General features: G+C 46.5%; 1 long non-coding RNA gene across 3 annotated transcripts; it reads left to right on the top strand.

The window, feature by feature from the left end:
* The first annotated feature begins 1,485 nt into the window (after window positions 1-1,485).
* Window positions 1,486-16,540, top strand: LOC123289345 (uncharacterized). Of its 3 annotated transcripts, none has more exons than XR_011506300.1 (5): window positions 1,507-1,725; window positions 2,686-2,767; window positions 11,334-11,389; window positions 13,061-13,733; window positions 13,997-16,540. It is a non-coding gene; the product is annotated as an uncharacterized lncRNA (long non-coding RNA). The 3 variants fall into 3 exon arrangements; XR_011506299.1 differs by having other exon boundaries at window positions 11,334-11,405; window positions 13,997-14,635; XR_006533255.2 differs by lacking the exons at window positions 11,334-11,389; window positions 13,061-13,733; window positions 13,997-16,540 and adding an exon at window positions 8,504-9,625 and having other exon boundaries at window positions 1,486-1,725.
* Window positions 16,541-25,965: the final 9,425 nt, after the last annotated feature.

Below are 25,965 nucleotides of genomic sequence, written 5' to 3'. Positions count from 1 at the left end.
AAACATTCATTCAACAAACATTCCCAGCTTAGCACTTTGTGGCAGGCGCTGCTTCGGCAATGGGGAGACAGTGGTAAGCAAGACAACGAGGTCCCCTTCTTCAGTGGAGCTCCAAGTATGGGCACGAATTGCAGATGGTGGTGACCTCAGGGATCTGGAGTTGCCCCGATAATAATAATATACTATCCTCTGCCCTAAAACTCTGATGCCTATACAAATTACAACGTTTTGACATCCAGAATTATTTCTACTCCTCGAAAGAAACATCGGCCAGAAGGGATATACCATTTAATGAGAACTTACTCTGTGACGCATTTTGTGGCAGGGTCTTTACAGACCTGACCATGGTGTATTCTGACAGTGTGACAATCACTGCCACATGCTTTATGTAGTGGCAGTGACCCATTTCAGAAAGGTTAGTGGGATAACTTGCTCACATAGTCATGCATTGCACCCTGAAGTTTCGGTCAATGATGGACAGCATATATGACACTGGTCCCATGAGATTAGTACCATACAGCCCAGGTGTGTGGTAGGCTATGCCATCTAGGTTTGTGTAAGTACACTCTGTGATGTTCGCACAATGACAGAAATCACCTAATGACATATTTCTCAAAACACACCCCCGTCATTAAGCAACGCATGACTATATTTCCACAACTGGTTCATGACGGGGCTGTGGTTTGTCTCGGCTCTGTTTGTTGGTTCATCCTGTTCCCTTGGTCTGGTCCTCTTAGCAACACATCCCCTCCTCCAGTTTTTCTAGTCAACTTCTCTTGCTCATCTTTCAGGTCCCTGGGCAGCCACCAATTCTTCAGAAAATTCCTTCTTGACGTCCCCGATAAGTTTTGATGGTGTATTTATTAATTATTTCAATTCACAGGGGCTGTTACACAGGGACTGCTTAATGAAACTCGTTGATTGAATGAATGAGTTAATGAATTCAATGAAATCAAGGAAGGCTTCTTGGAGGAGGTGGACCTTAACTTACTGGGCTGAAAAGAAGACACTTGAGGAGGCTGCAGCAGGGAGAGGAGCAGCCTGGCAGTTAAAATCAGAGACAGACTTGAACCTGGAGAGGTGGAGGCTTGTGGGGGGACCAGGCACTCTGCATGAACTTGGGACTTGGGTAGATGGGTGGGGGTCAGACTGACAGAGATGGTAGAGGCAGAAGTGGAATTCCGATAAATGAGTCCAGGAGATAGGGAGCCCCTGAATGTTTGGGGGCAGCTGAGCCACGTCTTCCTGTTTTCTGCTTTAGAGGAAAAACTCAGCTCCTCAGGGTCCTGTGATGAGTGGTTGGGGGAGTTGAGAGAAGGAATCAGAGTTAGGACTCAAGCTCCAAAATCATAGGCTTGGGCTCAAGTCCTCGTTGCAGCCCTTAGCAGCACCTGACTGCGTGCAAGTCGCTTAGCGGCGGCGCTCGGAAGCTCAGTTTCATTCTCTGACGAATGCCCCGCCCCCCCGCCCCCCCGCCTCCACTTCCCTCATCACCGAATTCGTGGTATCGTTGTACAGATTAAATGAGATACTCTAGTGGGAATTGCCTGGGACAGCGTCTGGCACGTGGCGAGTCCTGAAGACGCACGAGCTGTTACTACAGAGATAATTTTCCCTGTCTCTCCTTTCTTCCTCCTTCTCACCCTCTTCCTCCTCTCTTCGCACATTGCCGAGAAGATCCTGAGGCCTCCTGCGTGGACCGCGAGAACTGCTGTGGGCGTCCAGGTAGGTGGGATGTCACTGAGGGACAAAAGGCAGGGGCAGGGGGTGGCCGGGCAAGGCACAGGCAGAGACGGTCCCAGCGGGGGCATTCAGTCTCCCACCTGATTCCTTGCGACCCACAGAAGGCAGATCCTTCACCTTTTGGTGCCTCCGTTTCGACATCAGCATCCGGGGGACCGTCCTGCCCGCTGCCCATCGCGGCAGTTATTCTCTCCCTGTCCCGAGTTCCTAATCTCCTCCCAGGAAATAATTTAGCAACTGCGGAGGCCAGCGAGGGGCTGAGGCCAAAGCCGAGGAATGCCAAGAACATGCTAATCTGAAGGGAAGTCCCCGCCTGCCGTTTAGGCCGCGTTGCACTCACCTCCACAGAAAACAGAAACAAATGACGCTCCGAGAAGGAAAAACAAACGTCCCGAGTTCACTTGGCTGCAGGGCCTTTTCAGAGAGCGAATTACAGTAAATCTAAAAATAAGGCCTGGGGAGGACCAGTGTGCTTTTTCCTTAAATGCACAAAAGGTTTCTCCTTTATACCTGACGGGGGAACAATATAGTTCAACAGGCACATTTTCCCTTATTTTGTTGCGTGAGACCCAGAAAAACTCAGGGGAGAAAGAGTTCCTGAAATTGTAGCTTGTTACTTGAAGACCAAATCCAGGGAAAGTTATTTTTATACCTAGTGGGGTATTTTTTTTCCTTCTTCCTCCTCCTTTCGACTGCCTGGTATTTATCTTCACAATTAAGGGGTTTGTCTTGTTAAACAAAGTATTTTTTTTTCTTCCCTTGATTATAAAAGAAATACATGTTCATTGTAGAAAATTAGAAACTATCAAAAAAAAAAAAGGAAATAGAAAAAAGACATCTGTCTTTCAAAGATAACCAACCGTGGTTAAGGCTTTGATACATTTTCTTCTGGTCTGTTAAATAGTTAAATCCATCTGATGTATGTATGTTTGTATCCCACAGCTGTAATGAAATATTTCGAGCACAGGACAGAATACACTGCCTGCCCCTTTCCCATCTCATCTCCCTTCTTTTCTCCCTAGAGGTAAGTTTCTTTATGATTCTGTTGCTTATTTTCATTGTTTTCCACATATTTAGGTGTCACTAAACAATGTATTGTTTAATTTTGCATGTTTTTGGGTTTTGCATAAATGCCAGTATAGTGTATATTAAAGCTCAGGAGTGCCAAGAAATCTCTCTCTCTCTTTTTTTTTTGGTGAGGAAGATTGGCCCTGAGCTAAAATCTGTTGCCAATCCTGCTCTTTTTGCTTGAGGAAGATTGTTGCTGAGCTAAAATCTGTGCCCATCTTCCTCTATTTTGTATGTGGGAGGCCACCACAGCATGGCTTGATGAGTGGTGTGTATGTCCACACCCAGGATCTGAACCGGCACACCCCAGGCCACTGAAGTGGATTTAGCAAACTTAACCACTACGCCACTGGGCCAGCCCCAAGAGTGCCAAGAAATCTTGTGGGGACTGGTCACCTGATGACCCTGGATGGATCACCACAGATTTAAGTTGATCCTGGTGTGCTATGTAGACAGTAGAAGTATTATCATTTTCTAAGTGAATCAAGACATTAAGAAAGGCTAGGAAGCCATTGCTTTTATTTTTCATTCCTCGTAAGTTTGCGAGAGTCAGCCGTGAAGGTGTGTTTATTTCTCGTTTGTTCATTTTTACTGCTGTATAGTATTTCCTTGTGTGAGTTTATCGCAAGTTACAGTGCCTCCCCATCATCCCATGGATAGATATTTGAGTCGTTTTTGGTCTTGACTATTCAAACAATATTTTTATGAACACTCTTAAGCGTGTCTCCTGGCTCGTGTGTGTAAGAGCTCTCAGTTTGGGGCATGCATCTGCGCTGGGTCATAGGGTATGTGCATCCTCAAAGTTACTAGAAAATGGCAAACTCTTTTCCAAAACGATCACACAAATACCTGCATCTCCTCTGGAAAGTGTCTGAGGGTTCCCGCTGCTCCAGATCCTTGGAGCTGCTGGGGATTGCTAGAATTTTCAATTTTTGCCATTCGGTGGATGAAAATGATATCACATTGTGATTTTCATTTAAATTTTCTTGATTTCTGATCAGGTTGACTGCCTTTTAAAAATTGTTTTCTTTTTGCCATTCAAATTTTCTCCTTTTTCAAAATGTCTATTAATATCCTTGGCTCATTTTTCTGTTAGGTTATTATTTTTTTTCTTTTGGTAAGAGCTCTTTATATGCTGTGAGTACAATTCCTTAGTTAGTGTTGTAAATATTTCCTCCCAGTTTTTGACTGTTCATTCTTCTATGTTGTATTTTGAAGAATAGAAGTTACTGAATTGATCAATTTGATAAAAGTTAATGCTTTTTTGGTATGTCTTATTAAAACAATCCTTCTGACCTTGAAGTCATCTGTATATTCTATATTTCTTCAAAAATTTTTAAAGTTTTGCTTTTCATCTCAATTACTAAAGTATCTGAATCTGATTTTTTTGTTTGGGTGAAGTAGGGATCAAAATTGTTACTGTCTCTTCCATCTGAATAGCTGATGTTCCATAACTATTTATTGAATAATCTATCTCTATCCACGGACCTGCCATGAAATGCTTTCCTATCTTAGGTATCTATAAAGGCAAGGGTCTATTTCCGGGCTCAATTCTCTCCCTATTGGCAAATATATCCCTCCACATATTAATAAGACTCTATCTTAATTTTTATAATTTTATATTAAGTTCCGATATTTGGAAGGGCACGGTTTGTTATTTGATATTTGTTATTCTTCAAAATTGTTTGAATGACTCTTGGCCCTTTGATCTTGCTCACACATTTCGAATTAGATGTTCAAGTTCTTTGGATATTTTGATTTCAATTGTATTAAATCTGCAGATTGATTTGGGGACAGTTGACGTCTTTATATTGAAACTTCCTATCCATGAACACAGCCCCGTTCTCTCCTTCTATTTAAGTTTTCCAAATGTCATCTAACAAGATTTATAGCTTTTTGCATAAAGGTCTTGCACATTTTTTATTAGAATTATTTTTATCGTAATAAATTGCATTTTTAACTGATGGTTGTTGGGTCGTAAAAATGTAACTGAGTTTTGTTTACTGATGATTTTGCTAATTTTCTCATTCTTTCTAAAAATTTGTAGCTTCTATTGGTGTTTTTATGCAGAAAATCATATAAGTTGGGAACAAAGACAATTTTTATACTTTTAAAAAATCTGTGTCGTCTGATTGTATGAGGTAGAACCTCTAAAAAAAGTAACCAAACTTAAACTAGGCTAGCAGCTTCTATGCTGACTGTAAAGGAAATTCTACTAATAATTCACCATTAAGTATGATATTTACTTTGGATTTTTGTAAATATCCTTTTTCAAGTTAAGAAAGTTTCTAGTTTGAATTTGCTAAATTTGTTTTTAAAGCACTTATTAGTGGTGAATTTTTTTTTTTTTTTTTGAGGAAGATTAGCCCTGAGCTAGCTAACATCTGCCACCAATCCTCCTCTTTTTGCTGAGGAAGACTGGCCCTGAGCTAACATCTGTGCCCATCTTCCTCTGCTTTATATGTGGGACGCCTACCGCAGCATGGCTTGCCAAGCGGTGCCATGTCCACACCTGGGATCCAAACCGGTGAACCCCGGGCCGCCGATAGAGAACGTGAGAACTTAACTGCTGAGCCACCGGGCCGGCCCCTAGTGGGGAATTTTTAAAGATATTTCTCTGTGTCTACTCGTTGGATCCTGTGATTAATCTCACTTAATATGTTACAATAATGAATAGCAAAAATAAATATCTAATTTCAGTCAACATGACATTGCTTGGATGACCCAAATTTGGTTGCCTGCATTAACTATCTTTATAGTTTCTGAATTTGATTTGCTAAAATTTTGTTTGAGGAGTTTGCATCTATGTTCATGTGACTAGTGATTTTTATTGGCTGGTGATTTTCCTTTTTTATATTGTATTTGCCTCATTTTGGTATCGAAGCTGTACCTTCCTCATCAAATGAGTGGAGAAATCGTTTTCCTCTTTAAGTTCTCGGCAAGAGTTTGAATTATCTGTAATTACCTGCTCTTGACATTTAGTTAGAACTTGCTTTTGTAACCATTGGACTTGTGACTTCTTTATGGCATGGTTTTAAATTATAAATTTAATTTTTTTAATGGTTAAAGGAAAAGGCAGATTTTCTAATTTTTTTAAAGAAAATTTTGGTAGATTATACTTTGCTATGAATTTTTCCATTTTATCTAAGTTTAAGAATTTATTGGCATAAAGTTGATCGTAGTATTTCTTATCCTTTTAATGTCTGCCCTATCTATAATTGTTTATCCCTTTTCTTATTCCTAAGATTAGCTATTTGAGCCTTCTGTCATTTTCTTCTTGATCATTCTCACTGAACCCATCAATTTTATTAGGCTTCCTAAAGAGCCAACTTTTGGCTATGTTAAAACTCTCTATCTTATTTTCATTTTGTATTTTATGAATTTCTGCTCTCATTTTTAATTCTTTCTTATGTCTACTCTCCTTGGGTTCGTTCAGTGGTTATTTTCTAATTCCTTAAGTTGGATGGTTAGCTCACCCATGTTCAGCCTTTCTTCTTTTCAAATCTGAGCATCCAAGGCTGCACGGTCCTCCCTGAGGACTGGTTTAGCTGTGCTCAGTACATTTTGGTGCGTAGCATTTCCACTGACATTCATTTCTACGTATGTTCTAATTTCCACTTTAATTCTTTCTTTGATCTTTGACTTATTGAGAAGTATGCTCATAAATTTCCAAAACCATAGAGTTTTCTTTGTTATCTTTTTGTTATTTATTTCCAACTGAATTGCTTTGTGGTTAGAGAACGCAGTGTATATGCTGTGCTTCTGAATTTTTTTGGACTGACTTTACGGTCAAGGTTTCACGTATTAAGTGAAAACCATATGGGTGGCACTTTATATACATTATCTTGACTCCTCCCAACAAGGATTCCAAGTACAAAATAATGTTTATTTAACAGATGAGGAAGCTGAGGCTCAGAGAGTAAGTGCAGGAAGCAGGAGTTAATTCAGGTTAGCTTAACTCAAAAGAGTTTTTCTACTCATATAGTAGCTTAGTTTGTCATTTGGAAAATAAGATAGAGTAATACTAGTTAGATTATTATTATGATATCAATATGATATTATTCATATTAGGGAATATGAATTTAAGAGCTCTCTGGGCATTTCCCCTTCTGATCTTAGAGCTAAGCTCTTCATTAATTTCTTGAACCCTTCAGGAGATCTATTGAGGCTGTGCTGGGCTGGGCCCTGGATCTATAGCTTGTCCTTGAAAAGGCCACATTCTACTTGGAAAGTGAAGGAAACTTGGCTTACTGTCTCCTAACATGACTCTTAGCATCAGAGGGTCATTTGTCCTTTTAGTGAAATACCAAAAATATCTGTTAGAAGACACTTGCAGGAAAATGTTGAATAACTGAGTTGCTGTTTCAGGCTGGTTGTTGTGGTGTTGATTCTGTAATCATTGTTGTGGATTTTAGTTCCTGCTCTTTCTAAGGTTCTGCCCCTGCCTCCTGGTCCTGGGCGCAGGTGAGATGTAAATAAATGAAACCTCTGGTTTCCAGCCTCAGCTCTCTCTCTGGGAGGTTTCGCCTCTCCCATCACTGCGGCTTCCTCGTGGATGCTGGCTCCTGCAGATCAGGGTCTCCAGCCCCATCCTTGCCTCCACTTCCTGTCTTAACTGGCCCATGCCTCTCTGCTGAGGACACCATTTGCCCCTGGGCTTTGGGAGTGAATATCTCTGAGCCAAGGGCTGGAGGCAGAGGCTGGCTTCTCTGGCTTTCCCCCATGCTACTTCCAGATCCTTGCACACTGGCCTCTGCAGCCTGCATCTCCTCCACACTCCTTTATTCTTCACTTCTGAGGCCAGGCAGTGGCTGGGCACTTTCTCATACAGCAGGTGGTTCAATTCATCTTCCCAAAGCACCTTGCAAGAAAGGCATGCTCACCTCTACTTTGCAGATGTGAAAACTGGAAGCTTAGAAAGGTGAAAATTTGTCCAAGGCCTTGCCTGGGATGCAAACTCAGGTCCACCTCCAAGTGTGTGTTCTTTTCCCCGATTCGCTGTCTTGAGAGGCTTAAGATTTTATTCCTGATGCTACTAAGTGGTGGCCACGGGCAAGTCACTGGTCTTCTGTAGACCCTAGTTTCTTCCTCTTAAAACTGGGGAAACTTATACCTACCTTCCCTTTTTATAGGATGGGTGGATGTTTCAAAGCAACTGAAAGCTCTTTTTAGAAGACGCCTGACCTTAGAAAGGCTGGCTGCAAGGTCCAACTCTGAGCCTCACACATTCTTTCTTCCCAAACAGGGATAAACCTCAGAGAGCCGAGTCCCTTTGTGGGGGCCTCTCTGGGGTTGTTGTCTATGCCTGTCTGGATCCGGGGATGCTAAAAAGCTTGCCTTTTAATTCCAGGACAATGGGAAAGCAGTGAAGGCATTTTAAGCAATGATGATGATGATGACAATAATAATCACGCTGCTGCTAATAGCTAATGTTTATTAAGTGCTAGGCATTTCTTCATTAACTCATAATCCACGCAACAACCACTGTAAGGGGGTAGATTCTATTATTCTTGTGTTATAGATGAGGAAGCTAAGGTTCAGAGATGTTAAGTAACTTACCCAAGGCCACACAGGTGATCTATGGCTGATACAGACTTCAAACCCAGGTTGTCTGACTCCAGAGTCCTCTGTCTTAACCTTGACTTTCTCCTCCGTGGCCAGAGCTGAAGTGTTACCTTGCTTGCTTTTTCAGTTTGCCTTTTAAGAAGATAATTCTGTGTGGAGGATGAGAGGAGGAGAGACTGGAAGCAAAGAGAACAACCGGAAGCCCTCATCTAAGCAGAAGACAGTGGTGGCCTTAATCTGAGGGGGTGACTGTGGAGTTTGACAAATTTGAGAGGCTTTAAGACACTGGAAGGAAGAGTACATGCATTCATTCATTCAGTGGCTGTTACCTGAGCCCCCAAGATGTGTCAGGCCCAGAAATGGCCAGGCCTTGGTTGGAGAGTGGTCTGGAAGTGCTGGGGGTCTGTGAGTGAGAGGGCGGTGATTTCATTGGATAAAGAAGGTCCTTCCTGAAAGTGAAATTGCAGCCCACAGCACTGCCCAGGGCAGAAGGAGTGGAGGGAAGATTACTGGAAGGTGCCAGAATCTCCCCTCAAATCCTACTGCCGGTGGGAGGTGTGAGCCACACAGAGAAGGCCTCCTGTGGTTCCCACCCTGCTGTGACTGGCTGCCTTTTGGCTCGAGAGGAGGTTTGCCTTGGCTTTGATTCCTGGTTAATTACCCTCCAAGGTTAATTCTGTAAACGCCAGTAATGACCACGAGTTAATTTCTCTCTCTCCCCTGCCCGCCTCACTTCTTCAATTTTTTTTTCTTTAATGGGCCATCCAAGCTTGTTGGAATGTTTACCAAAGCAGGATAGTTAGAGATGTAAATAAATGAATTTACCTTGTCAAAAGGATCTGGAGATAGAATTAAGGCGAGAGGAGTAATTTACAGGTAAATAATTACTTGGAAACCTCAGTGGGGAGACTGCTGGGTTTCTCTAATTATTTATCTTCTCCCAATTTTCTCTTCTTTGAACTACCAGCGTGGGGGTGTACGGGGGTGGTGTGCCGAGCGGGAGATGCTATTTTGGATTTCCCCTCTCGATTGTGAAATGCCTTTTTTGGGGGGGGACCTCGGCCAGCATGCAGGGCTGGCCAGTCAAGCCCTCGGCAATTTGCAGGACACTTTTATGCTCATGACTTCATTCTGATCCTCTCGTGTGCTCTCAGAGGTGGGCGGTATTGCTGGCCCCATTTATGGATGGAGAAACTGAGGTTCCTAGGGGTGAAGCCAAACGACGAATAAATGGTGTTTTGTGGGTCAGCCCCAGGCTCTGATTCTCCCAGCTTCCAGCAGCCCTTGACCTTTCCCTGGTGGTTCTTGCCCCCTCCCAAACCCCCGGCCTGGCTGGGTTCCTCACGGAGCCCAAAAGCTCCGTTGCCAACAACCTGCTCTGTCTTCCCCATAGGCTGGTGGCCGCACCCCTTCCTTACGCTGCTCATTTTCCATTTTAAGATTTCCTGTTTGAACTAAAGGGCAAAGATCTCTGCAGTATCAGCCTGGAGCCGGGCTTCTGTGTGTATAAAGGGGAGCCTCGGCTCCTGCCTCCTGTTTGTCCACTGGCCTTATCGAGGGAGCCCAAGTCCCAAGTTCAGGGGTTCCAGTTCCTTCCCGATTTGCTGGGTAAAGTCCGGCCCTTCCGTGCGGGTGGCCAGGGCGGGTGGCCAGCCTGGAGCCAGCAGTCATTTACGGCCGGGCAGTGCTTCCGTCCTGCCTGGCGAGCCGCTGGCTGCAGCAGAGAGACAGATGGATGGATGGATGGACACGGGGACTCAGGAGGGCCTTCCTTCTTTCCCTTCCCCTCCTTCGCCCTCTGCCGTGGGCTGCCTCTTCTGGTGCCTTGCTGGCCTGGGCAGCCATGTAGGGCTGGCCAGGTCCATGCTCCCTGCAGCCTCCTGGAAACTACAGGTCTTCTTTTGGGGTCATGCTGGCTCTCCAGGCTGGCACACGCACTCACGCTCACACACGTATTCCTGCATAAGCACACACTCCCAGCTAAGACCGGGGATCTCCACGGCTGAGTCCTTTCCCAGAGAGAGGCACTTCACTGGTGCTATTTTTATGGAGGATGATAAGAAGGATGGCTGGAAGAGCAGCCTGCTGGTGCCAAGGTCCTTTCATCTGCGAGTCTCCTCTGATCCGCGGGACAAACAGGACTCATCAGGTAGCGATCGTCCCCGTTTTACAGATGAGCAAACGCAACTCAGAATCAATAGCTTCATTTAATCAGCCCTTTATTCAACACGAGTTTATAGGGAGCCCATCTCCCCGGTGCTGGGGGTTAGAGGAGATGTGGACGCAGGCCTTCTTCGGGTTGCTCAGAAAGTCAGAGAACAAAATCGGTGATTGCAAGGCAGGGCGCAGAATGCCAGAAGAAGCCCCCTGGGGTGTTGTGGGAGCAAGGAGTCGGGGTATGGGGTGGGGACCCAGGAAATGCTTCCACAAGATTTGTCCACGACATCTGTGCAGCACAAGGAGACCTGGAGAAGGGTTGTGGCTCTCAACGGTCTCGTTAGGACATTCCCCACCTAGCAGAGTCTGCACGCAAAGGATGCCCAGGGTCCTTCTACGCTGACCATAAGACTATAGGTCTCTCCACCGGATCGTCAGCCCCGCCAGAGGAGGGGCTTCATCTGCTTTGTGAACTGCTTTATCTCCAGGGCCTAAAACAGAGCCTGGCCCAAGGCCCTCGATAAATATTTGCCGTTGAATGAATAGATACACACGCACACACGATGCATTCACGCCACTCTATATCTCAGAACTATAGAATCCACAAGCTGAAGGAAGCTTCTAGAATAGTCCAGGTTGCTAGCTGGCAGCAGATCCAGAGCCAGAACCTTGGAGACCTGACTCTGAGTCTCCTGTGCTTCCCCCAAAGAGCATGGGACTCGGTAGAGGTGTTAGGGCACTCAAGTCTGGTCCCATTTACATCTTCTAACTTTGGGTGACCTTATTTTCCTTCACTACAGAATAAGAAAGTCCTGTTGGCTGACCTTGGGAAGGCCCCTTCCTGCTCAAACATGAGGCAAGTCTGGGAATGGGTAAGTGGCACTAGGCAGGAATTTCCCCGAGCTGAAGAAACTCCTTCTCTTTCTAGTCTGAGATGGCAGTTGGGTCTCCCTCTGCCAACCCTTGTGGCCAGAAGGATGGCTGGCCTGTGGTCACTGCTTCTGGCCCTCTGGGCTCCTGCTCATCTCCCCGCCGGCCTGCCCTGCTGCGTGCTGGGATGGATGCGGATGTGGGCTGCTTACCTGCTCATGGGGCTCTGCCCACTCTGAGCCCAGCCTCCCCATTCCCTTCTCCAGAATGAGATGTCTGGGACCCAAGGAGCCTGGGGATGATGGGGTGTCACTGGCTGTCCTAGCCTGTGGTCATCCTAGAGCCCCAAGGCCTGTGCAGGGTCCTGACCCAGAGCTGCCCAAGCTGGCCTGCCCTTTCTCCTTCCTCCCTCATGGCCACTGACCTGTGGTGTGGACTGCAGTAGGATTTCTCTTGAGGCTCAGAGACTGCAGCATTGCTGGGAAAGACCTGTGATGCCCAAAGGGCCCTCAGCCTGCAGCCAGCATCGTTCCTGGGAGGCAGTGCTTAGAGACTTCATGGGCAGGAAGGATGCTCCATCTGTCTGCCCTAGCCGCCCAGCCTCTCCCAACTGGAGCCCTTTCCAGTGATGTGGATTTCCCTTCTCTGTCACTCAACTTCCCCTTCCTCATCCCTGCCCGCCAGGAGGGAAGCTGGGCCAGTGGAACTTGAAGTTAGAAAGGATAGAACGCCTGTAAACCCCAGCCCTGCTACAGACCAGCAGTGAGACCGAGTCTCAGGTTTCTCATCTAGAAAATGATTATTTCTTCCCAGGCTTGTGATGAAGATTCTAGGAGATAATGTCTGTGAACCTCTGGCCAGAGGAGCAGTGAACCATCCTGGAGAGTTAGCTCTGGGCTAGGCCCTCTTCTGAGCCCCCCTCAACCCTAGGAGGTGGATGCTCTTTACTCCTATTTTACAGCTAGGTTAAGTGGTGGTCCACAGTCAGACAGATGTAGGCGGCAGAGCTGGGTTATGAATCCAGCAGCCCGGTATCCCCAGTACCCCACTGCTTTGGGGAGACATGAGTTTGCTGAGCTCGGGTTGGGTTCAGGGACTCCCAGCTAATTTGGGAGCTGCTGGCCATTTGCCTTGTTGAGGCCTCCTTGGGCCATCTTGGGGCCTTCACCCATCCCCTTGCTCTCAGTTCCGTTTCCTCGCACACACCCTCCCACACATGTTGGGCTGACACTTGGCTCTGTTTTCTCATTCTGCATCCAGGGGTGGAGGCAGAGCACCTTAGGCTGAAGTTTTGTTAAGAGGCATAAACTGAAGTTGTATCTGTCTTTGGGGTCTGTCATTTAAAGGAGGCCAGAGCACGGCTTCTGAGTGGTGATTCAATTCAATGGATGTTAACGAGGCAGGACAAGGCTTCCCCACACCCCCAGAGCTTATAGCCCCCAGGCTTTGCCAGCAGGACACCCACCCCACCAAAGCTGAGCCTGCTGGGAGCAATGGGGTCTCAGCCTCAGCACCTATAGGCCTCAGAGGCTAGGCTAGAAGGGAAGTAGAAACCAGGTTCAGGGGTAGGAAAGGGCTGTGCCCATTTCACAGGCAGGAAGGGTGAGGGTCATGTAAAATATCTCTGTTTTACATTTTATCTCTATTCTGTCTTCAGGAGACAGAAGGAGGATTTCGATGATCCATGAGGGCTGTAAATCCCACAGCTGAGAAAGCGATTTGCCCAAGGGCACACGGCCCATTCCGCCTCCAGGAAGGCAGCCTCATGGCTCCCTGGCCATCCAAGGGGTCCTTCCAGTCAGGGATTGTGAGAGAACAAACTGGAGGCCGCAGAGCAAGAAGCTTTCGGAAACCCAGAGCCTTGCGTTTGCCACTGGGCTCCACCACGGAGCTGCTGAGTGGTCTGCAGTGGGGCTCTCCCATCTGGACTCCCCTGACCACACCCATCCTGTTAGGACAGGGGATCCAGGCTCAGTCAACCATTCCCGTGTCCTTGCATCAGGGATCAGAGTATGAGGGTAGTCTTGGGCTGGGGGAGAGAAGACATCTATCTTCTCTTTCCCCAATGACTTAATTCTTCCGTGAGTCCTGTAACAGAGGCTGGCTACCTCTTATCTCCTGACAAGGGACACACAGTTTTCCTCTTCTGACTTGAAAAAGGGAACGAAGGCAGAGATAGGAGTCGGGGAGTCTTTCCCTAGGATGGAGGGGAGATAGGAAGAAGCAGGAACCTCAGCTCTAAGGTGGAATCAGTAGCCTGACATACTCTCAACTCAACGCCAGCCTTAACCGGGGGAACGGAAGACACATATTCAACATGCAGATTCATGGTAAGTTGTACCTGGACTCAGAAATGACCACATGTGAAAAAAAAGAGGTGTGTTTTAGGATGGAGGAAATATGATATTTACTTAGAAATGAAAATCGATTGCCTTTAACTTATGATAAGATAATTATGCTCCTCTGAGTCATTGTCATGCGTTCGTGTTCATAAACCTCCCCCATTAAGTAGTAAGGGTACGTATTTTATCTTAATTCGTTTTTTATAGGGCTGTGAATTCTTGCATTTATCTACCTTTGTTTTCCTGTGTAGACACAAGGCTGCCTGGCCTCGGAGAGGTGAGATAACTTATTATCCTGCAACGATTTCCCTGGAACCCAGCCTAGGGCTGAAGTGGCCTCTCGTTTCTCGTGTTACTGCCTGACGGCAACCGTGGGTGATTCACCTCATCTCTCTGCCTCTGTTTTCTCGTCGGCACAATGGGGTTAATACACTGCATCTCTCACGGAGCTGTTCCGAGGATTCAGGGGGAGGCTGCTACAGTTCCTCTGTGAAGGGGGAGCTGGTATTGTCTAAAGCCCACATGTGGCCTTAGCCATTCCTCCCTACTGTCCCAGTTACCGTGATTGGCCAAGTAAACATGAACTGGTGTTGGCTTGTGTGATCTGAGGAGGCACAGGGAAGGTCTCCGAAGAAGGGAACCAAGTCAGATGGAGGCTCTGAGACCTCGTGGTCCAGATTCAGATCCCGGCTTGACAACTCACAAGGTGTATAACTTCGAACACGCGATCTTGTAACTCTTTAAGCCTCAGTTTCCTCATCTGTGAAATGGGGCTAATAATGATATCAGGATTCAGTGAGAATATCAAGTGTATGTATAAAGTTTAGCATAGTAAATCAGAGCCCTGATTATTATTTTTAAATAAAAATATATGCCAGCCCCTGCACTAGATACTTGCCCTGTATGAGCTCTGATGACCCTCTGCAAGGCTGGGGTTATTTGCTTCATGTTGTAGATGGAGAACCAGCCTTGGCAAGGTGGGTGCTACAGTGGGATGATGCTCCCTTCCCCTCCCTCGGCTGCTTTTCTGACTCAACAGGGGAAACGCAGCTCTCCTGGGATTGAGAATGGTGCCTGCTCATTCATCGCCAAGCTGGGGTCAAAGCTCCTTCGACACTTTCTAGATGAAAGTTTCCTTCTGCCGCAGACACTGTGGAGAGTCTCAGGGTTAACTTCGACAGCTGTTGACGTTGACAGGGCCAAGCAGACTGGACGCCCCCCTCCCCAGCCCATCTCCTGGTGGCCCCACTGATTCCTCCTGTTAGCCACTGATGCCTCCAGCTCAGAGCTGTGTTAGGCTTCAGCTCCCCCGCAGCTGACACTGGTTCCCTTGAAAGCTCACGTCATCTCTCCTGGGTCTGTTCTGTGGGGGCGTCCTGGGACAAGATGGAAGCTTCAGTGACCACTGCAGAGCTCCACCAGGGAGTTACTCGCATTGTCAGTCTCTCCCTGGGCACACCTCACCTGGAAGTCTGAAAAAAGTCCCTTCCAACAGCAGAACCTTGTTAAACTCCAGGAGCGTAGGGGTGGCGGGCGGGGTACCGCTCTTCGGACACTCTCTGTTCCAAGTACTGAGATGCTTTGTGTAATTAGCTCGGTCAATCTTCATGAAAACCACACATGCAGGTGTCATTGTCCCATTTTATAGCTGAGGGGTGTCATGGTGTGTGGTAGTAAAGACCATAAGCTCTGGAGCCCGACTTCCTTCTCGGGTTTAAATCCAGACTCTTTCATTGACTAGCTGTATGGGCACCTGACTTCAACTGCCTGAGCCTCAGTTTATTCTTCTGTAAAATGAGAATAACTGTAGCATCATACTTCATGGGTGATGGTGAGGATTCCATTAGAAATTGAGTGATGCACCATAAATGGAACAGATGGCTGATGCCGCTGGAGAAAAATGACCAGAGAGGGGAATTCCCACCCTCCAGGGCACTTAGCCAGGAAGAGGTGGAGGTAAGTCTGTCTGGAATCCCAGATATGCTGGTGTCTGAAGCCTCTGCTCTTGTCAACAGCATCGCCCTCTCTCCTTTCTTGAAGCTTCCCGGCCCAGACCAGGTCCAGAGCCAGCAGAGGGCCGTGAGAAGGCAACAGGAGCAGCCCCTCTGAGGGTACCGGTGAACAAGGGCCTACCAAGGACCTCATGGCTCATGCTTGTTCAAAGAAAAGCAGTTCACAAGCCGTCCTAGGCCAATTCTTGTGTCCCGCATAGTGCAGGCATTCAAGGAAAATGTGTCTGCATCGCACCACGACCAAGAGAACTGTGTGGCACAGCTGCTACTTCTGTAGACTCTTTCAGGGAATGTCTGTCCTTCTAGGGGGAGAGAGAGGATGAATATACAATCCAGGCTGGAGGGCCAGACCATGGCCAGCACATGAGTTGGGGATAGAGAGGAAGGGAAATAATATTTGGGTCCTACTCTCGGCCCAGCATGGAGCTGGGCATGCCCAGGAGCGAGCCAGCACTGTTACTCTCCCCTCATACTGTACAAGAGCTCAGAGAGCAGAAGGGACTTGTCTAAGGTCCACACGAAGAAGTGGCAGAGGGACTGTTCCAGCCCTCCTGGTCTTATTTCAGTGCCTTTAACACCTACTCCTTGTCGACCTCAAGCCCTTTGCACATGCTGGCCCCTCTGCCCGGAATTTCTCCCCTTCCAGGCATGCCTCTACGTCCTAAGGGATTCTGTCTGTAAGTTCCCTGTATGCTTCATGGTCTCAGCACACTCGCAGTTATTTATTTATTTGCCTTCTTTATTTTTTGGCAGATTTCTCCAGTAAAACCTAAGTGCCAAGAGAGCGGGGCGTTGTCTGTCTTATTTGTTGTTGTGGACCCAGTACCTTAGGGCCGCTTTGGGCACTTAGTAGGTACCAACATTTTCTCCATGAAAATATGTAAGAGGGCTAAGAATCTGACCCAGAGTCTAGGCGTGAACTGCCAGTCCACACTGCTATTTTTTTTTTTAAAGGAACAACTTTATTAAGCTGTAATTCACATACTGTACAATTTACCCATTGGCAATGTACAATTCAACGGTTTTTAGTATATTCCCAGAGTTGCACATGTTCATCACCTCCCAAGGAAACACTGTACCCATTAGCAGGGCCTCCCCATTCTCCTCTCCCAGCCCCTGGTAACCCCGGGGCTACGTTCTGTCTCCACGGATTTGCTTATCCAGCACATTTCCTATAAATGGGATCAGATTGGATGCGGGCTTTTGGGATCGGCATTTTACACTCAGCATAATGTCTTCAAGCTTCCTGCCGGTTGCATTGGCACTTCATTCCTTTTTATTGCCAAATATCTTCCAGTGTGGGGATATGCCGCATTTCGCTTGTCATTCACCAGTTGATGGGCTTTTGGTTTGCTTCCACCTTTTGGCTTTTATGAATGATGCTGCTGTGAAAGCTCCCGTATGAGTTTCTGTGTTGACGTATGTTTTCATTTCTCTCCAGTATAGACCTTTGCCTTCCTTTTTAACTCTCTCTGCCAGCCAGCAGAGCGGGCGGGGCCTGGCCTCCTGGGAGGAGCTAATCACCCTCCCTCCCTTTCCACCCGCGGCTCCTCAGGGTGTACCCTCCGAGGCCTCCAGGAATGCTGGGGGCTGGGAGAGGTGGCCGGCGGGCATGCTGCTCTCTGGCTTGGAGTCTCCGCCTGTGGTAGTAGCTTACCTTTCATCTTTATAGAGGGAGAACAAAGATCAAAATGCCTTGTCCCCAGACAAAAACAGACAGAGCATTTTAATGATTAACATTGTAACGTTGTTATTGTCCTGCTGTCACTGGGCAGCGACACCCCTGCCGCCAGCTCCCTCATGCTCTAAGCTCCAGGGGGAAGAATAATTTCTTATGGACTCAGGGCTTCCGTGTGAAAGTCCTGTACATACAACCCTCTGCCATTGAGAGCCTGCCTGGCACCTTCTGGGCAGTTCTCAGCCTCTTCCCCATAACCCGTGAACCTCTTCTGCTGTCCCCAGGTGCCCTGCTGGGCACTTTTCATCTCTTATCTCGTTTCTTCCTCTCAGCCATCCGGCAAAGCAGCCATCCGGCAAAGCAGCTATGTCCATTTACAGATGGGAAAACTGGGTCTAAGCTTCAATCTCTTATCTCTACCTGCTGTATCAAGGAATCTAAAAATACTGAAAGAAACACCTGGAAATAAAAGATGCTACAACAGAAGCAGTATTCAGCTACTTTTTGTCTCTTCTTTTTGGGATTAATTGTCTTTCTTTTTCCTTTTCTTTGTGGAATCCTCTTACCTCTTAATTCCTCCCTTCCCCTGCCCAACATGCTCCCTAGTTTATCTAGAGTGGGCGCCAAGGGACTTAAATTTGTCAAATTGTATGGCATATTTTGCGATTCAGCCTTTCATTCAGGGCTGACTCAGTTGTTCATTTGGTCATTCATTCCACGCTCCTTTACTGGGCTCTTTCTATGGCCAGCATTAGGCTCTCTGCCACACACTGTGCGTACACAGGTGATGGCGTGTGGTCCGTGTCTCCAGAGTCCTTATTGTCTAGCAGAGAAGGTGGAGATGCAAGCAAGCAGTTTCCCGTAAACATGGAGAGCATTCCCGTAGAGGGATTTGCACCGCTCTGCAAGAACACGAGGAATAAAAATCAACCTGGAGAAATCGTGGGAGATCTCCCTGAGAAGGTGTCACCAGAGTTGGGAACTGAAGGATAAATAGGAGTTTATTTCTCATTTATTGCCAGACAGACCCGTTAGTAGTGTTGGTCTGCCTGCTTACTGTCTCCTTCATTTAAGTAGACATTCTCCAGGTCGCATACCTGGCCCTCCCTGGCAACAGCTGTTGAGACCAGAGATTGACCTCAGATCCCAGGAAAGCTGATTCTTAAGTGGGCGGATGACCACTGACTAGTGGCCTGGCTTGCAAAGGTGAGCTTAGGCAATCAGATTCCTTTTTTCAGGAAGTTAGACTTGGGGACAGAGAGATGGATCTGGTTGTTGCTGGTGCTGCATTTGCAGAGTTGCAAGTGGAGTTGAGGTTGGGAGACCACGATGATTGTAAAGGTGTAGGGGCAGGAAAGCCACAAATCAGCAGAGGACGCTTGGGAGAAAACGGAGATTGGGGCAGACAGGCAGAGAAGCTAAGATATCACACGTACGAGAGTGTCCAGTAGCTTCTGAGAGACAGTGAGCAAGAAGTGCCTGGGGTGCCAAGAGTTTTCCAGTCTCCAGCGGATCCTCTACTTATGCTCTTGTCCTGGGATGTGTGTGGGAGACCGCTGAACAGTCCACTATCCATTCCTCCTTTTAAAATGAGCCTGGGTGACTCTTCATTCTTGAAACCCAGAGTATTTGTATAACAAGACTCTATTCCTAAAGTGTTTTGGGGCACAGCAGAGCTTTTCCAGTTGGGGAAGAGTCATGGTAGAACATTCTAGAAAGGGCCAAGCTCAGAGGAGGTGGGATATTCAGTCTGGTTGGGCCTAGAGTCAGTGACGGGGCTGGTGAGTTCTAGAGGCAGACTGGGAGGATTTTAAAAAGAGTCCTCGGTAATTTGTGGAAGTGAAATTGTGGTCACAATTAGTAAGCTCATCTGTGAATCAGAGCAAAAGACTTGCCTTTGTCAGGAATCAAGCTATCCATTTCCCTTTTGTTTCTGGCCTCTCTTTACAGATAGTTCTCACCTTAGGCATCTTATCTCAGCTGAACTTTTGGCAACCGCAGAGCCAGAGGAAATGCTCCTTTCTTTACAAGCCTCCACCTTTTTACAGCCCCCTCTTGCCAACACTCTTTCTGTTATCAGGAGCTGAGAGATTTCATAGTTCTCCTCATTTGTCATTGAACTACAGTGTTTTCCTTTCCTGCCTCATGCCCATTGTGTTGGCCTTGGGCAAGTGACTCAGTGTCTTTGAGTCTCATTCTCATCACCTATAAAATGGGAGTAATTACATCTACCCAGCCGAACTTTCTGTGGTGGAGAACCAAGGTTTAAAAGACATTTATTAATTTGCCTTAATTTTTAATTTTCCAATCCATCATAGACCAGTATCAGAATTCAGCTTGTGCCATATGCAACCTGAATTCAGAACACCCAACTGGTCTCATTTCTGTTCCATGAGACAAGTCTGCTCATTATGTGCTTGAATGTCACAGCGGTGTCAAAAAGTTGTAAAGGTTTCTAACCACTCACTTTCATTTCTATTTTTGTGAACTGGAAACCAATAGTTTGTGGATGAGCATTGGTCCATGGACGACACTTTGAGTAACCCCGGTTTAGGGCCTTATGGAATCAAATCGTGACAACCCATGGATAAAGTTCTGGGAGCTGAGGAAGCCTTGAATGTAACTTGTGCGTGTGATCTGTGTTTATGGGGTCTTAATGTGATGCTCATCTCTGGTTTCCTGAGATTATGATTAGGAACTCAATCTTCAGCTTTTCTGTTTAGATTCCTACCCTGACTTAATGTTTTTGGAGTGTCCTTTCTCATTACTCGTGGCTTGGTGCTCCGTTCCGAGCTGGAGGGTAATATGTCTGCAGTCAGAGGCTGCAGTTTTAGCATCAGGCAGCTTTGAGCTCGAGTCTGGCTCTGCCACTCTCTAGCTGTGGGATGTTGGACGAGTTGTTCAATCCCGCCTCAGCTTCCTCATTTATAACTGAGGGCCAGTGATACTTAGCTGGCAGTTATTGTGAAAATTAAATGATCGAACGTGTAAAAGGTGCCTTGTGTCTGATAGGTACCCAATAAAGTGGCTCCGTTTATTCTTGTACCCCATTTTTTTTTTTTTAAACTATTGCGTCCTCTGAGATTTGGAAGCCTCAGGAAGTGGCATAGGCAGGTCAATAACCAATGGTGGCAGGAATGCCATAAATCATCATGTCAGCACATCCTCCACACCCTTTGCTGAGGCGCCCGGAAGAACCAGAAGCAAACACCCTGGGTGATCCAAGGGCTTGAGGCCTTCCTTAGCCTCTGCCTGAAGGGACCTCTGGAACCCAGATGGCATAGCACCCCAGGAGGTCTCTGTTGTTGGGAGACCATTTTGTACAGGTGCTGTCAGTTGCCTGTCCTTTGCCTACTCCTCCTCTTGTCTCTGCTGACAAAATCCCAGTCTTGTCATGGAAGGTGTCTCTGTCTCCAGGTCGGGGGGGATTATCATTAGTTTAAGCAGTTGCAGTAATCTCATTTTCCCTGGTCAGCAGTGGATTTTAGGGTAACTGTAAGAGATGTAATGGGGGAGCTGATGGGAGGCATCTGGAAAAGGTTTCTTCAACTCTTCAAAAAGGTAAATGAGAAGATTCAGTCTCTTTTCTGCCTCTGGATGTTTTACTGCCCAGATGTGATGCCTGGAACTGTGGCAGCCCTCTTGTGACCATGAAGGGAGCCACTCTGGAAACAAAGTTGATGTGTTGAGACATGGAAAAATTCTGGGTCCCTGATGAAGTTGTCAAATCAACCGTGAGCTCACCCCATCTCCAAACTTCGTGTTGCCTGAATTGGAGAAAATGGATCTATAACCATTGTGCTAGCATTCTATATCAAAATTCTCAAGTAAAATGTGAGGAAATGGGTTTTCTGGTATCCTGCAGTGCTGAAGGCAGAGTGACGTTTGAGGACTCCTGGGCACAGATGCTGCCTTCTTCCTGCAGGTGAGGAAGTGGGCTCATTCATGCTGTATCTGAATACTGCCCTACACAGAAGCCATAGATGTTAGCATAAACTCTAGCCTGGTGACGTAAGCCATGAGTAAGAAAGAGCAGTGACACAGCCCTTTGAGAGTCATCAGAAGTTCAGGAGAAGCCTTACTAAGACGTACTCTGATCTGTGCCCACCTAGTGTGCTCATTCTGAGTTCAGTAAGATTCTCTACCCTTCGCTATTTAAACTGGGGACTTACTACAATGGGTGCGCATGTGTAGGAGTATGTGTGTGGGTGGGAGGGGCTTCTCCCGTAACTCACCTGATGCCCCTAGAGTGGCTGTATATGAGATAATACATCTCCTAATTCTTTAAGCCACTTTTAATTGGGTGGCTCATTCTTTGCTGTTGAAATCTCTGAAAAATATGTCTTCTTTAAACTGTGGATGCTTAGCCAGTGGCTGTAGGAGTAACCCTAGAATCAGGGACATAGGAAAGTATGTGCTTTTTCAATTTGGCTTTAAGTTTTCACAGTGAATCCAAGAGATAACCAGGCTCATGCTTGAAAAAGATCTAGTCCACTTACTCACTCATTCATTCATGCATTTGAACCTGTTGCATGCTCTCACGCGCCAGCCACTGGGAATATGATGGAGAAAGGGGCCTGCCTTTGGGGGGTCGTGTTCTAATTGACAAACACTTTGATTGCTCTACTTGCCAAACTCCCTTATAGGAGTCTCAATTATCTCAGAGACCATGTATGTGCCCCTTCAATATTTTTATTTCATCTGAAATGTGTCAGAGAAGGAGGGATTTGTTTCAGCTGTCGCGAGAAAATCTAAGTTAGTGTGGCACTGGTGTCAATAAATGTGTCCACTGAGTTGGCCAGCGGTGGGAAATGTGGTCGCTACATCTTTTCTTTTCTTTACATAGTTAAAAAATTATAAATATTCACATTGAGGTATGAACTAGTTAGTCATATGTGATATATCTGGGTCTCAGATCATCAATGGAGAGTGGTTATTGATACTCAATCGGGCACCTGTTCAGCTTTACGATCCTCCTTAGTGACAGTGGTGATAATCCTCAGTGCTTCTGTAGATGTCCCAGTGCACTTTCACAGGCTCTTGTGTCCTTATCTGCAAAGCATTGTAGCAGAGAACAAATAAATCTAATCTTCAGGACAATGTCTTACAGGAGGTCAGGGACATCATATGAAGCCCTAAGGCTTTGAGCTTGTGATCTCTGGGGAGAAATGAAGATGTGTTGGGGGGAATAAATCTGTTTTTTATATAACGAACCAGTAACTAGAATCCCTGTGACAACAGGGATAATAATTCCCATCTCTCTGGAACTTGTGTTTTTACTCCTCAGAGGAAAGTCTCAATTAGGATCTGGTCCTTCTTTCTCATTCCCTACCTCCATCCTCACATGTTGAGACCCCGAAAGAGTGGTTGAGCCAGGAAGGAGAGAGAAGGGCTTTGGGGGCGTGGGGATGGTAATTTTGGCCATGTGTAGGCATGCTGCTCATTCTGCTTTTCTTCAAGCTCAGGTGAGGAAAACCAGCAAGGTAGAGAGATGGCATGAGGTGGCCTCCCATGCAGGGCCACCCACAGGGATGGAAGGCGGGAGACTTGACTCCACCCTGCAGGGGAGAGCTGGGGTTGGTTGCAAGGAGCAGGGCTTCTTGGGAAACGCCAAGCCCATGCTCTAGGCCCTTGACAATTGCTCACTCCTGTCTTTGTACCTTTTACCAGCCTTATTTCTACCACATGTCTTCAGCCCTGGTGGTCTAGCGGTGAAGATTCCACGCTCTCACAGCCTCAGCCTGGGGTTTGTTTCTCAGTCAGGGAACCACGCCACCCATCTGTCAGTTGTCACACTGCATCGGCTGTGTGTTGCTGTGATGCTGAAAGCTATGCCACTGGGATTTCAAATACCAGCAGGGTCACCCATGGTGGACAGGTTTCAGTGGAGCTTCCAGACTAAGACAGACTAGGAAGGACCTGACCACTCATTTCTGAAAAAACTGGCCATGAAAACCCTATGAATAGCAGCAAAGCATTGTCTGAGACAGTGCCAGAAGGTGAGAGGAGGGCACAAGACCAGGCGGGGTTCCGCTCTGCTGTCCACAGGGTCGCTAGGAGTCAGATTCGACTCTACGGCACTAAGGACAGATTCCAAATTCCTACCATAATAAACAGTTTATTATATTTCTGTTCAATACAACACATGTTTATTGAGCTGGGCTCAGTGAGAGGTCCAAGGGTCACTGAAATGAATCAGATTCTAGTCTGCACAGGCCTTAGGAGCTAGTGAGGGAGACAGCAAACAGACGTACCCCGAGAGCTCAGTACCTAAGTGTCTCCCTAGTGGGATACACAGGCCCTGAGGGAGCACAGAGATGGGGCTCCTCGCTCAGCCATGAGAGGTCATGACGATTTGGGGGAGCAGCTAGGAGTTCCGTGTGACTGGCGCACAGTGTCTAAGTGCCAAGAGTAGCAGCAAGGGAGGCTGGGAAAGAGGCTCAGGCTGGACCACGGAGAGCCTTGCATGGAGTGTCTAGAGGCCAGACTTCATCCTGTCATTGGAAAGAATCAATTGGAGGGCTTTATGGTGGTGATGTGCATGATCAAATTCCCCCCTCCTTTTCTTCTTTCTTCCCTCCGTTCGTTTCTTTTGTTCTCTCATTTTTTATAACTTCCTAACTAGGATCTGATATCCCCTCTCTAGTCTTGGTAATAATGATAGTGATAATAATAATAATTGCCACCACTTTTTGAACACATACTATATTCCAGGCCTTGTGCTATATCCCCAAATCTCATCTACTCCTCATAATAGCCTCGCCAGGAAACAGCCTCAGAGAGTTTAAATAACTTGCCCGAAGTCGCCCAGCCTGGAAGAGGCAGAGCGAAAATTTAAATAGAGACACAGTTTGGTTGTAAACCTGTGCCCCTAACCCGGCGGGGGATGTCCAGGGCCTGCTCTAAGATGCTTGGGGTGAGGGGATGCAACACAGTGGACAGACGTAACCCATACTGAGAGGCATGAGTCTTGGGGACACAGGACAGTTTAGACAGCCGTCCAGTTCTCTGCTTCCTGCGTCACAATGACGTAGCGGGTAGAGTCCTCCTGCTCCTTCAATTGTTCCCGACTCTTCTCTGTAACTTGAGAGACCGCTCCTCATGGGCACAGACTGTGTGCGCGATTTCACTTTCCCCCGGAGCTCAGGAGCACAGCGGGCCTTCAGAAGAGAATGATGATGCCTTAGACTTCCCCACACAGCACCCAGCAAGGAGCCAGTATGTGATTGCAAACCATTTTGCAACTATTAAGTGCCCTTTTGATGTGACATAGGAATAATAAAAACTATTCCCGTCTCTTGAAGGACCAGTGATTCATTTCTTTCTGTACTTCTTTGCCCACTGAAGCTCTCTTCCTTGCACTCAGTTAACAATAAAGGGACAGTCAGCATCATCTTGATCAAGGAACAGAATAATATGAAGCCTGATTGAAGCGATATTGCTTACATAACTTACTGTTTCATGATGAAGGTGAGGATGGTGATGTCTTCTGAGGGCTTGCTGTATTCAAGGAAGCTTCATGAGAGCTATAGAAGGCATCATCTCCCTTTACACATGGGGAAACTGAGGCTTAGAGATATTAAATATTTCCCCCTCGGTCACACAGGTGGTGGTGGAGCCCATTCTCTGATCCTCAGAATACAGCGTTTGCCATTATGCTTTTATTGTAGTTGTAATGATTATTATTGAATTTTATGGATTTATAAATAAATGAATATTTATACCAGACCTGGGCTGGGTGCTTCCAAATCCAGGATCCCATTTAATCTTCACAACAGCTCTATGAGGTTGGCAGGACGCCTACAGCCCGACGTTCTAGAGCATTTTTTTCAGAATCTGGTTGTTTTGCACAACTCCACATTGCCTATTTGTTGTTAAATCCACTTGTAAAGAAATAAAAGTCACTGTTAAAAAAAACCACCTGGATCCACACACCTTCCACATCATCTGTTTATTTTTGCACACTCCCTTCCTGTACTTCCATGTGTGTTTAGATTCTGATTACGGGTATATATTCATTTTTAAATATGGGTGCAATCTATACAATATTTTCTCCTTCTTTTACCACTTGACATTATTTGGGGACATTTTTCTAAATGTTCATAATTATAATTTTCTCAGACTGCAGTAAACACCTGTGAACATGTTGTTCACTTAAAGATCCTTTATTTTTTGACAGTTGAGTTTGCACTGACTATCTGTGTCTATATTGCTTAAAAGATTTCTTTTAGTTGCCTTTTGGAATAAATTGTCAGGAGAGGGGTTATTGGATGAAAGGGTGGTCAGCATGCATTTATTGAGCACTTGGGATCCAGGCTGTGTTTAGGAGCTAGAGATACACTGTGCATAGGACAGACACAGCCCCTGTCCTCAAGCTTACATTCATTCCCATGGGGGAGACAGACCAAAGGGATAGACAAATGAATAGAGAAGATGAGCATGGATTGTGACAATGCAATGGCAGGATAAGCAAAGTGATGGGACAGGAGATAATTGGTGGTGTCCACTTGGATAGATTTCCTGGAAGCCA

This window comes from Equus asinus, chromosome 10 (assembly GCF_041296235.1).
Source record: "Equus asinus isolate D_3611 breed Donkey chromosome 10, EquAss-T2T_v2, whole genome shotgun sequence".
Classification (NCBI taxonomy): domain Eukaryota; kingdom Metazoa; phylum Chordata; class Mammalia; order Perissodactyla; family Equidae; genus Equus; species Equus asinus.
The sequence above is the reverse complement of the archived record's forward strand: the minus strand, read 5'-3'. Positions and strand labels throughout refer to the sequence as shown.